Source organism: Pan paniscus, chromosome 7 (assembly GCF_029289425.2).
Source record: "Pan paniscus chromosome 7, NHGRI_mPanPan1-v2.0_pri, whole genome shotgun sequence".
NCBI lineage: Eukaryota > Metazoa > Chordata > Mammalia > Primates > Hominidae > Pan > Pan paniscus.
Genome location: NC_073256.2, coordinates 53,346,397 through 53,361,046, shown reverse-complemented (window position 1 = coordinate 53,361,046; position 14,650 = coordinate 53,346,397). Strand labels below are relative to the sequence as shown.

General features: G+C 39.2%; 1 long non-coding RNA gene across 1 annotated transcript in view; it reads right to left on the bottom strand.

Annotated features, from left to right (window-relative positions):
- LOC130541744 (uncharacterized) overlaps positions 1-11,848 on the bottom strand; it is an 82,650-nt gene extending 70,802 nt beyond the window's left edge. The window contains exons 1-2 of the long non-coding RNA XR_008955841.1: positions 11,673-11,848; positions 2,269-2,476 (exon numbers count right to left, since the gene is read on the bottom strand). This is a non-coding gene — a long non-coding RNA (uncharacterized LOC130541744). The remainder of the gene's footprint in view (positions 1-2,268; positions 2,477-11,672) is intronic.
- Between the last annotated feature and the right edge of the window lie 2,802 nt (positions 11,849-14,650).

The following is a 14,650-nucleotide window of genomic DNA, read 5'->3' as shown; positions in this document are numbered from 1 at the left end:
AAAGTTCACAACCATTTTCTTTTGATCCTCTTCAGGGAGGTTGATAACGTAGCTAAATTGTGAATGCAGGCAGAATCATCTCGTTGGATATTTATGGTGATATAAGGGTCCCTAACATAACTTTTCTAATACTGCAAAAGCTGCTTTTATGTATAAATAACTCTTAATCACAGTTTAAGACTACTTTTATCATCCTGTTGATGCTCATTCAAGCAATATCAAATGCTTTTGCAGTAGATTTAAAAACAAAATAAAAACTCAGCCTATTTGCAGTTTACATTTTCCTTACACCCATCACCCACTTTTGCTCTTCTATGCTGAGTAGTGCTCTCATGCCATCTGTGTATTGTCTTAATATCTGTCACTTCCTCAACACTTTTATCCTTTTTGTCTTCATCTTCTTGGTTCCTCTGATTTTTTTTTTTTAATTCACCACGCAGTTTCTCTCTGATGTTTTTCTCACAGTACTTTTATAATCTCTAATGCATTCATTATTCTTTGCAGAACCTTGTTGCCATGTTCATTTGTTTTCCAATAATCTTTATTAGATCTTTTACTTTGTATTTTTTCAAGTCTTTTAAATCCCTTCTTATGCAAATTCTATTTTTTATTTAACTCGCTTAGCTTGCCTTGTCTCTGATCTTCCTTTGACAATTTTATTACAGTTTCTCTCATCATCTTTACACATTTTTATGTCTTTGAAATATGATCTTCCCACTTTCCTTTTACTGTTTCTATGATACCCTCCTATGTCCCATCTCCCATTCTTGGCCTTATAATTTAAAATAATTCATTATCTTACCTCATCTTTTTGCCTCTCCCCCTTCCTTTGTTTGGAATTGGTCCTTTACAAAAGAATTGGTTACCCAGAATGGCTTTCTTAGTTGTTTGAAGGAGGACCAAACTGATATTGCCAAATACCTAAAGCTTTACAAAAATCAAGGTCTGAGAGATGACAAATTGAGGGTCAGGGCTGAAGGGCAGCTATATGACTTGAAAGAAGAGGTTTAACTCAGGCAAAATTATATCATTTTGTAGGTTATATGTGCCATATACATTCCATAGTTTTCTAAATAAGCCCTCCAAAATACAGGTGATTTCTAGGTTCTTGGCATTTAAAAAATTTTTATCTTGCTCTGTCACTCTGGCTAAAGTGCAGTGGAGCAATGATACCTCACTGCAGCCTCGAACTCCTGGGCTCAACCTTCTGAGTAGCTGGATTACAGCCCAGCTAATGTTTTCTACTTTGTACAGAGGAGGTCACTATGTTGCCCAGACTGGTAACTCTTGACCTCAAGACATCCTACCACCTCAGCCTTCCACCCTCCTACCTGAACCTCCCAAATATCTGAGATTACAAACACATGCCACAGAACCCAGCAGGTTCCTGGCATCTTTTATTTTCTCTCTCACCATTAGAAACTAAAGTCCACATTTCTAAGTTAACATAAGGCCTATAATTAGAGTGAAGACAGTCTTTTCCAACCTCTGAGCTAACTTGGGATGGGGAAAAAACATAGTAGACACTTGTCATGTCTCTTTTTTCCTTTTCAAAAATATTTGCTTTTAAAGCTTGGCTGCTTCTTCAGAATGGGGTAAAATAAAAATAAAGCTGGGCCGGGTGTGGTGGCTCACGCCTGTAATCCCAGCACTTTGGGAGGCCGAGGCAGGAGGATCATCTGAGGTCAGAAGTTCGAGACCAGCCTGGTCAACATAGTGAAACCCCATCTCTACTAAAAATACAAAATTAGCCAGGCATGGTGGCATGTGCCTGTAATCCCAGCTACTCGGGAGGCTGAGGCAGGAGAATCGCTTGAACCTGGGAGGGGGATGTTGAAGTGAGCTGAGATTGCACCACTGCACTTCAGCCTGGGTGACACAGCAAGACTCCATCTCAAAAATAAATAAATAAATAAAACCAATTAATCCCTTCTTGCAACAGGATGGCCCCAGAAGAAGGCATAACTGTTTGATAGTAATTGATTAGTGAGTATTCTCCTAGTAAGGCATTGCCAGTGTCCTTGCTATTTTTAGGTGCTAAATATCAATTTAGTATACTGCTCTCTAGGATGAGAGGGTCAGCAGAATGCTGGGCTCAGGAGATGATCCAGCTGCTATTGGATATGAGCATTGGGTAGAAAGGACAGCAAATCTTGGCTGCTGATAGTAAGGTAGCTACTGCTGAGTCTTCCCTCAAAACAAATGGCATGTTAGGCAGAGCATCCTGTTATGAGTCTGATAACCTGAATCTCTGCCTGAGTTACTGACCTGGGGCTGTAGTGTGACACTTGTCATTTCTCTCTCTCCTTCTATGTTTGCTCATGCAGAAGATGAATTGGTTGCACTCAGTGATGTCTAAAAATTCCTTTCAGCTCCTTCTCCTTTGTCATAATGTTTCAAGTTCCATCATTAAACATTGATTTCTTCTGGTTTCTAAGGCTTTTAGGTTTTCAAGGATTGCCATTAAAATGCGAATCTGAGGGGAGAAATAACATATTAGAGTGTTTTTAGCCCATATATTTGAGGAGCTTTTGAATGATCTCTTAAGGGGCAGGCCATTTGGGAATAAGGCATGGGTGATCCGCCAGGACAAAGGGGGCTAGGAGGATCAGGGAGGGACACAAATGGGGTGACAGAGGAGACAACAGACATAAAGAATAACTAAATGCTAGTTTATTTTACATATATTTTATCAATTCCTGCAGAAAACCTGGGATTTAGTTATTACCATACCCATATTTCATATGAAAAACTGAACTTCAAAGACTGAACATGACACATGTACAGTTATTTGGAGAAGCAGAGATAGCATGGGAACCCAGGTTGTAAGATGCCAGGGTCTATGCCCATATTCTTCCCACTGCAGCCAGCTACTTTTTGCTTATTGCTGTTTACAATGTTACCTAGAGTGAGTTCTGCAGAAATAAAGTACTTCGCCTAGATTATCACATTCAGTCCTCACCAGTGGATACCATTATTTTTTTCCAGCTTTCCAGAGGAAGACCCTGAAGTTTAAAAGGTTAATAGTCTGAATAACAACACATAGCTCATATCTCAGGGACAGATATAATAGGTATATACATATACATGGAAAAAATGTTTTGGAACTTTTGACAAAGGCCTCAGCTCACACTGTCTTGAATCACTACTGCTGAAAAAAAAAAAAAAAAACCTTTTCTTTCCCTCTATCTCTTTGGCTTTTCTATCATATTCTCATTTCTAATAATCTAAAGTTTTAAGAAATCAATCCCCTTCCCCATCTTTATTTTTTATCAGAAAACTATTTCCTGTGGGCCTCTTTCAATTCAAACTGCCTCAGTCTTGGATCTGAAAGTCAGGTTATACAATCTGGTTTATTGTTTTTAATCAATTCAAAATTTTAAGAGGCATTTTTTCAGGTGTCAGATGTCATAATTAATTTCCACAAATACTTGTTGTTGAATAACTAAGCCATTTCTGTAGTCAAATCTTATAAAGTTTGTCTTCTTTCAATATTACTAGATGACATTGCACAAATTATGTCATTTCTCTAAGACCAATTTTCTGTAACTATAAAAGAAAGGAGTTGTACCAGATCATCTGTAAGAGGCCTTGCAGCTCTCAAACGGTGTGCTTCTTACCATGCCAAAGCCTATACTAATTTATTTGAAAAACATTGAGACCATAGAGTGTGCCAAGTACTATATAAGACATTGTAAATATGATCATTAGGTAGCCCTGTGTCAAGGAGGTGAGAATCTGCCGCAGAGCTCACTGTAGTAGAATTACAACATTGATTTATGTTTGCGTGCTGCTTACATACATTTAACATACCTTTTCTATGTAGTTTGCCTTGTGTCTCACACTATCCACCCCATAACAACATGCATTTCTATTCTTCTTGCTTACCACCATCAATGGGTCCATTCTCAATCTGCCCAGATTTCAGGCTTCCCCAGCTTTCTCTTCCATACATAAAAATCATAGATAGAGGTAGAGTTAATAACAAATTGAGTAGATGCCTGATTTCCTGATAGAGCTTAAAGGGATTTTCCACTTGTAGATATCTCTATGTATGTATGTATGTATCTATCTATCTATCTATCTATCTATCTATCTATCTATCTATCATCTATCTATATATCAGGCTGAAGTGCAATGGTACAATCATAGCTCACTGCAGCCTTGATTTCCTGGGCTCAAGTGATCCTCCCACCTCAATCATACCTAGGACTACAGGTACACACCACCACACCTGGCTAATTTTTAAAATTTTTTGTAGAGATGGGGGTCTCTCTATGTTACCCAAACTAATCTCAAACTCCTGGGCTTAAGCAATCCTCCAGTGGCCTCTCAAAGTGCTGGGATTACAGGCATGAGCCACGGCACCCAGCTGAATTTTATTTATTATTTTTATAGTGTTTAAAGAAGAATAGAGGTTTTAGGCAGGGAAGAGACAAGCTAGGGAAAAGTAATAGCAATGGACATAGTGATGAAAGGGAAGTTTTGGTGTGAAGGATATACCCACTAAAGGTCTTCAGCCTACCCCAGTTTTTTCATGGCCTATCACACTTTTGAGCTGTTTTAGTCTGAGTCATAACAGTTGTCAGCTAGTTTAGGAATCTATTAATGTCTTGGTGTTTGTACAGTTTGTTATTCCTTCATGGACCATTTCTCCACTTAGCTTCCTGGACGCATACTCTCCTGACTCTTCTCTCTCCTTCTTTGTTCCTTAGCAGCCTCCTTTGCTAGGTTCTCCTTCTATTCTTTGAGAGTCTCATGGCTTAGAATTTGCCGATAATCCTAAATTCACTTCCAACCACCACCTTCCTAAACTTCATATTCATATACCAAACTACCAACTTAACATCACTAGCTGGGTGCTTAAAAGGCATCTCAAATTAATATATCAAAAATTCAGCCTCTGATGTCCCTGCATACTCGTCCTTCACTAGTCTTTCCTGTATTGGTTATGATCTCTTCATTCTAATTACTTGGGCCCCAAAATCTGGACTTCATCCTTGCTTCTTTATTTTTCCTCTTTACTTAGCACACCAAATCTATCAGTAAATCTTGTTGTCTCTACCTTCAAATTATATCCTGGAAATAATATACTCCTACCTCCATCTCTACCACCCTAATCCAAACCATCCACATTTGTACCATAGACCAAAGCAATAGTCTTCTAAGTACTTTGTCTGTCAGAAGCTATTTTTCTCATTACAGCCACAACAATCTTTTTAAAATCTATTTTTTTTTTTTTTTTTGAGACAGAGTCTCATTCTATCACCCAGGCTGGAGTGCAGTGGTGCAATCTTGGCTCACTGCAACTTCCACCTTCCGGGTTCATGCGATTCTCCTGCTTCAGCGTTCTGAGTAGCTGAGATACAGGCACACACCACCACACCTGGCTAATTTTTGCATTTTTAGTAGAGATGGGATTTCTCCATGTTGGCCAGGCTGGTCTCGAACTCCTGTCCTCAAGTGATCTTTTTGCCTCAGCCTCTCAAAGTGCTGGGATTACAGGCATGAGCCACTGCTCTTGGCCTAAAAATTTAACATTTAATAGACTATGAAACCTCCTACTTGAAATCCAACATTTTCCCAATATATGAACTCCCTACCATAGCCTTCAAGGCAGTGCACAATCTTGCCCCTATACACCTTTTCTATCTCATCTCATGATTCTTCCTGGCTTGCTTCACCGACATTATAGGTCCTTTTACTGTTCTTCCTGGTATACGTCATCCCATTGTGATTTTGTATGACAACTTGGCCAGGCTATAGTTTTCACACATTTACTCAAACAACATTTCAGGTGTTGTTGTGAATGTATTTTGTAGATGTGATTAACATCTACAATCAGTTGGGTTTAAGTAAGGGGTATTAGCCTTGATAATCTGTGTGGGCCTCATTCAATCAGATGAAACACTTTAAGGGCAGAGCTGAGGTTTCTGTAAGAAGAGGAAATTCTACTTGTAAACTGCAGTCAGCTCCCACCAAAGAGTTTCCTGATGGTCTTTCTTACAGATTCCAGGCTCACCTACCCAGGCCCTAATGCAAGCCAATTCCTTGGAATAAATCAATCTCTCGCTCTCTCTCTCTCTATATATACACACACATATATATATACACACACACACGTATATATACACTATATATATACACACACGTATATATACACTATATATATACACATATGTATATATACACTATATATACACACATATGTATATATACACTATATATATACACACATATGTATATGTACACTATATATACACACACATGTATATGTACACTATATATACACACACATGTATATGTACACTATATATACACACACATGTATATGTACACTATATATACACACATGTATATATACACTATATATACACACATGTATATATACACTATATATACACACATATGTATATATACACTATATATACACACATATGTATATATACACTATATATACACACATATATACACATATATACACACGTATATACACATATATACACACGTATATACACATATATACACACATATATACACATATATATACACACACAAATATATATACACATATATATAAAGTAATAATCAGAGTGCTATGAGAAACAGAGCAAAATTATACATAGGTTTTACGTGTAATTATATATACATAAAACCTATGTAAAATATTATTCTATTTACATATTGCACTCTCTCTCTATATATATATACATATGTACAATGGTACAAGCCAATTCCTTGCAAGAAATCAATCTCTCTCTCTCTCTCTCTCTCTGTGTCTCTCTCTCTATATATATATAAACTAATAATCAGAGGGCTATGAGAAACAGAGCAATATTATACATAGGTTTTATGTATAATTATATATATACATAACCTATGTAAAATATTCTATTTACATATTGTGCTCTCTCTCTCTCTCTCTCTCTCTATATATATATATGTACAATGGTGTAAGCCAATTCCTTACAAGAAATCAATCTCTATCTATTCACATTTCATACACACACACATATAAGTATGTGTGTGTCCCTGCATACTCACCCTTCACTAGTCTTTCCCATAGTGGTTATGATCTCTTCATATATATATATATATATATATATATATATACACACACACACACACACACATATATATACACATGTGTGTGTGTATTAAATGTGAATGATAGAGAGAGCAATTGATTTCTTTCAAGGAATTGGCTTGCACCATTGTATATATATATATAGAGAGAGAGAGAGAGAGAGCGCGTGCAATATGTAAATAGAACACAATTATACATAGGTTTTATATATATTATTATACATAAAACCTATTTATAATATTGCTCTGTTTCTCATAGCACTCTGATGCACCCATACAACTTATTCTTCTCTCACAGCTTTTCCTTTTGCTGTTCCCTATTCCTGGAATGCTTTCTTCCAAATATTTGCATGGCTCATGCTCTTACATGATTCAAGTCTTTGATCAGTTGGCCCCTCCTCAGAAGGGCCTTCTTTAATCTCCTTGTTAAAAGTGACCCAAGTGACTCCATATCAATCATATTTTCTTGCCCTCACTGCTTTATTTCATAACATTTACCCCTATCTGAAATTATGCACTTGGTCATTGTCTCTCCTTTTCCCCATGTCTAAGCTCCATGATGGGGTGCGTTTCATCTGTCTTGTTCACTGCTGTATCCCCAACCTCTAGATCAGTGCCAAGTACAGGAATGCATAGCATATCTTTTGTTGAATAGTGAGGAAATGAGACACTGTATTGATTTATTGGAGTTCAGAGGGTGGTCCTCAGAGGGAGAAAATAGCTGAAAAAGCAGAATGAAAACTATAAAAAGCTTTTTTACGTCGGCTAAGTTCTCAATCTTAGCATTCCTTCTTTCTAAAAATAATTTAAAAAAACATCCAGACTTATTATCTGCACTTCTCTTTCCCATGTCATTCTATACCTGCCAATTTTCTTTTATTTATCAAAAATTTACTTAGAGCCTAGTATGTGCTAGGAATGATTAGACAAGCCAAAAACAACCAATCAGAAGGGAGAATTTCTCAAAGGAAGGCCTTGTAAGCTAAGATGTGATAAAGCCTACTAAGCAAAGAGTAGAGGGAAATGAACAGGGTAGAGAAAAGTGTGTGCGTAGTGGCCTGGAAACGAGAAAGAACATACTGTCTGAGGAAGTAAAAGAAGATCAGGTTGGCCGGGTGCAGTGGCTCATGCCTGTAACCCCCCAGCACTTTGGGAGGCCAAGGCGGGCGGATCACGAGGTCAGGAGTTCGAGACCAGCCTGGCCAACATGGTGAAACCCCATGTCTACTAAATATATAAAAATTAGCCAGGCGTGGTGGCACACGCCTGTAATCCCAGCTACTCGGGAGGCTGAGGTAGGAGAATTGCTTGAACTCAGGAGGTGGAGGTTGCAGTGAGCTGAGATCACGCCACTGCACTCCTGCCTGGGCGACACAGAAAGACTCTTGTCTCGGGGCTGGAGAAAAAAAAATGAAGAAGATCAGGTTGACTAAAGTAGTTTTTGAGAGAATGTATGTGGGTGCATTAAGAGGATAGATGAATCTGGAGAGGTGTTAGAGCATGAAGCTCCTTTCAGCTTAGTTATGAGTTTTTAATTTTGTCTGTTAAAGATGAGAGGATAACAGCAGCACTAAGTAAGAGGCTAATATGTCAGCTTTGTGATTCAGTAAGACACTTTCAATACAAGGGCAGAAAGACCAGTGTCACATGGAGTTTTTACATGTATTGTTGCTTCTCCTTAAACCTCTGAAACTTACTGGTTTAGCTGAAAACTTTGTTCCATGCTTTTTAACCTCAGGTAAATGAAAACAAACAACAGCACAACATATCTACCAACAACCAACAGAAATAAAGATAGCAGACTGATTTCATCCAGCTAGATTCAACATCTCCAAAATTTATCCTGGATGGAGATAGAGTAGCATATTTATGTATGAAATGTGAATAGGGTTTGGAATTAGAATACTTCAGACCTAGCTCTGTCTTGTGTTGGCAGAATTCCTTAACTTTCTGAAGTCTCCTACAGCTCATGTATTAAATGAAGCTACCGAGAATACTTTATTCACAGGAAAATTGTGTGAATTAATGTATGGTGAGTTACCTGGTGAAATACAAAACTCCAGTTAAATGAGTTATAGTCGTCTTTGCCTCATGAGTTCACAAGGTATTTGACATCAAATAACCAGCTTATCATTAGAAGTTATTGCTGTGGGATGGGTGGAGTGGATTTAATGTGATCACACATGGAATCTTACAGCACTCTGAAGATGGAGGGTCCATGCAGGAAGAGTGCTACCTGCCAAAAGAGGATAAAATACCACTCATCACCTCAGGAGGCATTGATTATGTTGATCCTACAGACAGAATGTTACTGTCATAGGGAACACAAAAAAGACACTGCTTATTCACGTTATGGGGGAGAGAGATACAACACTCCATGGCCATTTCCAGTATTTTGGGGGTTATATTAAAGAAACTAACTCCTTTCACTCAAATCAACTGAAAAAAGGCTTGGAACTTAAGAAATTCATCTTGAGCCAATGCAAAAAAACTCACTGGGAGAGACCTTGATTCAAGAAACTGACTCACTGGTACAGAGGTCAGCAAATTATCCCAAGGACAAAAAACCAAACACCACATGTTCTCGCTCATAGGTGGGAATTGATCAATGAGAATACTTGGACACATGAAGGGGAACATCATACACTGGGGCCTGTCATGGGGTGGCCGGACGGGGAGGCAAAGCATTAGGAGATATACCTAATGTAAATGACGAGTTGATGGGTGCAGCACACCAACATGGCGCATGTATACATATGTAACAAACCTGCACGTTGTGCACATGTACCCTAAAACTTAAATAAAAAAAAAAAAGGCCGATATATATATCGGCTGATATATATATACACACCTATATACATATAGGCCTTTACCTATATATATATATATATATATAGGCCTTTACCTATATATATATATATATATAGGCCTTTACCTATATATATATATATATATATATATATATATCGGCCCCTATCTGAAACTATGCACTTTCCTTACAAGAAATCAATCTCTATCTATTCACATTTCATACACACACACATATATGTGTGTGTGTGTCCCTGCATACTCACCCTTCACTAGTCTTTCCCATAGTGGTTATGATCTCTTCATATATATATGATCTCTTCATATATATATATATACACACACACACACACACACATATATATATACACGTGTGTGTGTATTAAATGTGAATGATAGACGAGAATTCAGACTATGCTTCCCTTTGTAACCCTAATTGAGTGGCTAAGAGGTTTCCTGGTAACAAGGATCTGTAGAGTGACTTAAAACAAACAAAATTTTTAAAAGATCAGGGTTATATTTACTTTTTATTATTCTTTCTAGATACCATTTTTGAATGTGAGATTATTAATCAAAAAAGATCAACTTTATGCAATCATACAGTAAAGAATCCCTCCAGAAAGAGGAGCTAGAGACACATTGGGGCTTAAGAAAATATGTATTTTTAAGAATGGCAGTATACATATGGAAAAATGAACCAAGCTGCGCATTTAAGATTTGTATACTTGACATCACTTGAGAATAATGTGAAAACAAGATCACTCTCTCTAGGAATTAAATATGTAGCTAGTTTGGCTTGTTAGAACATACCTATTACAGTCAAGATTCTGGCGCTCAGGTAAGTTAAACCAAGTAAAATAGTTCTCGCCTCCGGCCGGGGCACGGTGGCTCACGCCTGGAATCCCAGCACTTTGGGAGGCCGAGACGGGCGGATCACGAGGTCAGGAGATCGAGACCATCCTGGCTAACACCGTGAAACCCCGTCTCTATTAAAAATACAAAAAATTAGCTGGCGTGGTGGCGGGCGCCTGTAGTCCCAGCTACTCCGGAGGCTGAGGCAGGAGAATGGCGCGAACCCGGGAGGCGGAGCTTGCAGTGAGCCGAGATCGCGCCACTGCGCTCCAGCCTGGGCTACAGAGCGAGACTCCGCCTCAAAAAAAAAAAAAAAAAAAAAAATGCCGGGCGCGGTGGCTCATGCTTGTAATCCCAGCACTTTGGAAGGCCGAGGCGGGTGGATCACGAGGTGAGGAGATGGAGAGCATGGTGAAACCCCGTCTCTACTAAAAATACAAAAAATTAGCCAGGCGTGGTGGAGGGCTCCTGTAGTCCCAGCTACTCGGAAAGGCTGAGGTAGAATGGCGTGAACCCCGGAGGCGGAGCTTGCAGTGAGCCGAGATTGCGCCACTGCACTCCAGCCTGGGCGACAGAGCGAGACTCCGTCTCAAAAAACAACAACAACAACAACAAAAATAGTTCTCGCCTCCAACACCCATGTCAGCGTTACAGGGTTCCTGCTGTAGAAGCCTATTTCTGTTTGCATGTGCAACATATTATTCCATAAACATGAGAAAAAGCCCTGATATAGCCACAAGAGTAATTTCTTTCCATCTGGCCCTGCCGAGGCTTTCAGCATTTATAAAGAGCTGAAAGCAGTCTGTTTTAGCATCTCATAAAGCCCCCTCCTTTAACCAAGGGCCAGCTTTCTACTTCTTTGATGATCATGGCTCTTATTAGAGAATGCACACTTGTGTTTGTGGCTAAGTTGCTACTATACACACCTTCAAATGCCAGAAAGCACAGGCAGTCTCTGGGATCCTTGCGTCTTGGTGCAAAGTCCTTCACACTCTGTTGGTAGGTGGCCCTCCCTCCTAGAAATTCTTTCTCTCTCTTCAGCTCTGCTGAGGCTTGCTCAAGGCCAGGGCATTGAGTGGTGTGTGCTAATGACATATTGGATGTAGTGTGAAGACAAGAGGGACGAATGGCAAAGAAGATTAACTAAGTTCCAAAATACTAACTTTAATTGCTTTTGCCTGTTGAAATAGAGTTATGTAGAAGGACAGCTAGGATAGAAATATACAAAGCATTATGTGTTACTGAGACCATCCCAGAGGCTGCTAATAGTGGAATCTTTCATGATTTGAATTATTTTTGATTCTTCTATAAACTCTTCAAATTATAACTTTACGTTGCCTAAGTGTTTCTTGGAGTTTTATCATGATGACGGCTAGCATTTATACTCTACCTGTAACACCGATAGGTCTGTGGGTAGTTCCAGAATGGTACATAAATTCTAATACATAAACTAATTATAGAAAACCCCTCTGTTTCAATCAGATCTAGAGAAGGAATAAAAATGTACAGTAAATGTGCCAAATTTAATACACTTGGCAAGAGAAGGCATAAATATGATATAATACCAATACTCATAATAGAGTGCTTGAAAAAAATGTAATGCCCCTTCCTATGGATGTTAATGGACTTTTCAGGAATTACCTGGTGGCAGATGCAGAAGTCACTGCAGAGGAAACACATGAGGTTTAGCTGAGTTCAGATGTAAGGTTCTGAGCTTCTTTCTGCCAAGCAGGCACTAAGTGATCTTGAAGCAGTGAATTTTGACTGACACGGGGGCTTTTCTTAGCCTTGCTGTTGGCTAGACAACTGAATTTAAAAATGTCACCAGCCCCTTAACTCTCGGTGTCCTTAACTCTGAAATGGATTCAATAATCGCTGTTGTTAAAGGTGGTATGAAAATTACACAGGTGGTCAATAATCAGTAGTTTTATCTTTTCTCTGCTTCCTAATGTTTATGCCAAGCCCATTGTATCCTGAAAACACTTCTCATACTGTACCCTTCACACGTTCTTCTAATTGATTATTTATGTATTTGTCTTTGTATTATATTTTGAGCTCCTTGAGGTTGAGGGCTTTGTTCTGTGCATGTTTGCATCCTTGTAGGCCAGTGCAGTGACTGTCACATAGTAAGTAATATAAAAATGGTGAACCAAGGAAATTATTTAATGCCTAAATTTTATTAAATGAGTTACTCATTCAGTTAATTAGTCATTTTTTTCAGAGGCAAAGGAATTAAAAGAATAGGATACTTAAGCCACTGTGATTTAGTAAAAGAATTGATGGGAATATAAGGTTGATTAGAAAGCTGTCCCCATGGAAGTTGAACTAGCCGGGCCCGAGGGAGAACTGAAGCACTCTGAAGAGCACCACACAGCTCTGATGACCAGTCATTCTGTCATTCTCTCAGGAGACCCTGCTCCTCCTGATTCTGGACATAAAAGGAACTTGGAGAGTCATGATATAGTTTGGACATTCATACTTGCCCAAATCTCATGTCGAAATGTAATCCCCAGTGTTTGAGGTGGGGCCTGGTGGGAGCTGTTTGGGTCACAGGGGTGGATCCCTCATGCCTGGGCAATGTCCTTGTGGTAGTGAGTGAGTTCTCTCCAGATCTGGTTGTTAAAAGTGTATGGCACCCCCACCCCCTCACTCTGTCTTATTTCTGCTATGTGATGTGCTTGCCCTGCTTCACCTACAGCCATGAGTAAAAGCTCTCTTGGGCTTCATTAGAAGCCAAGCAGATGCCAACACCATGCTTCCCATAAAGCCTGCAGAAATGTGAGCCTGCTAAACCTCTTTATAAATTATCCCATCTCAAATAGTTCTTTGTAGTAATGCAAGAGCGGCTTAATACAGTCTCATTCAGAATGGGAGATCATCTGATGCCGGGACCCAGTTATTATCAGGATCCACTCATTCCTGGGCTGAGCCTGTCCTCACCTGTGCTAATGGTTTCAAAAGCACAATGTATCACATATGACATATAGAGCTATGGGTTTCCATTTACCTCATCTCAGGATAGCCTCTAACAAATTCCATGATATATGGGTGTTATTTCCCCACTTTTCTGCATGGAAAACAGGCCCAGGAATATTCAGTCCATTTACTAAGCTCACATAGACAGTAAGTTAGAGGGCTATAATTTAAATCCAAGTGTGGCAGACGCCAAAGCCCATGTCCGTGCTTTCCTCAATATTTTGTTGCTGCCTCAGGTTAAAGCCTAATAGACACAGTTTATGAAAGGCAATATTTTTATAGAACAAAATACCTCTAAAATGGGTATAAAACCTCATTTACCAAGTAAATAAATGCCACTTTGTTTTTACATGACATACCACACTCTGCTGGGGCTAAGGAACTTTATGGGGATTGCTACAACTCAAAGGGCGGTCTAGGGACAAGGGCATGAGTCATATCCTTTCTTAGATTCCAAATTTGTCCAGAATTTCAGTCATTGTGCCTTCACAATGGGAACATGACTCAAGATGTGAAAGGCAAAATGGCAGGTTAGTTGGGAGGCAGATCATGTAGAACCCTCTGAGTATGGCTCTAGTGTGTCCATCTAGATACAGAAAAGGGAGGACCATGGGTAGCTTGGTCATTGGTGATAAACAGCCTAATGGTCTCACCAGCCTCTTCACCCACCCACATGTATAAGGAGTTATGATCTCTCAAGTCACTGATTCTCAAGCAGGGAGACCTCATTGTGGCTGCCTTGAATCTGTAAGGAGCATGGAACTTTTTAACATAGTTTATTTCCTGAATATGGAGGGTACACCCAAGCTCATGTTTGGTTCTGAAATCCAGGGCCTCATTAGAATGCACAGTATACTTCAGAATAGCTGAAGACTAAAGTGAGACCTCGGAGAAGGGCTGAAAATTCCCCTTAAGAATCGTGGTTTGA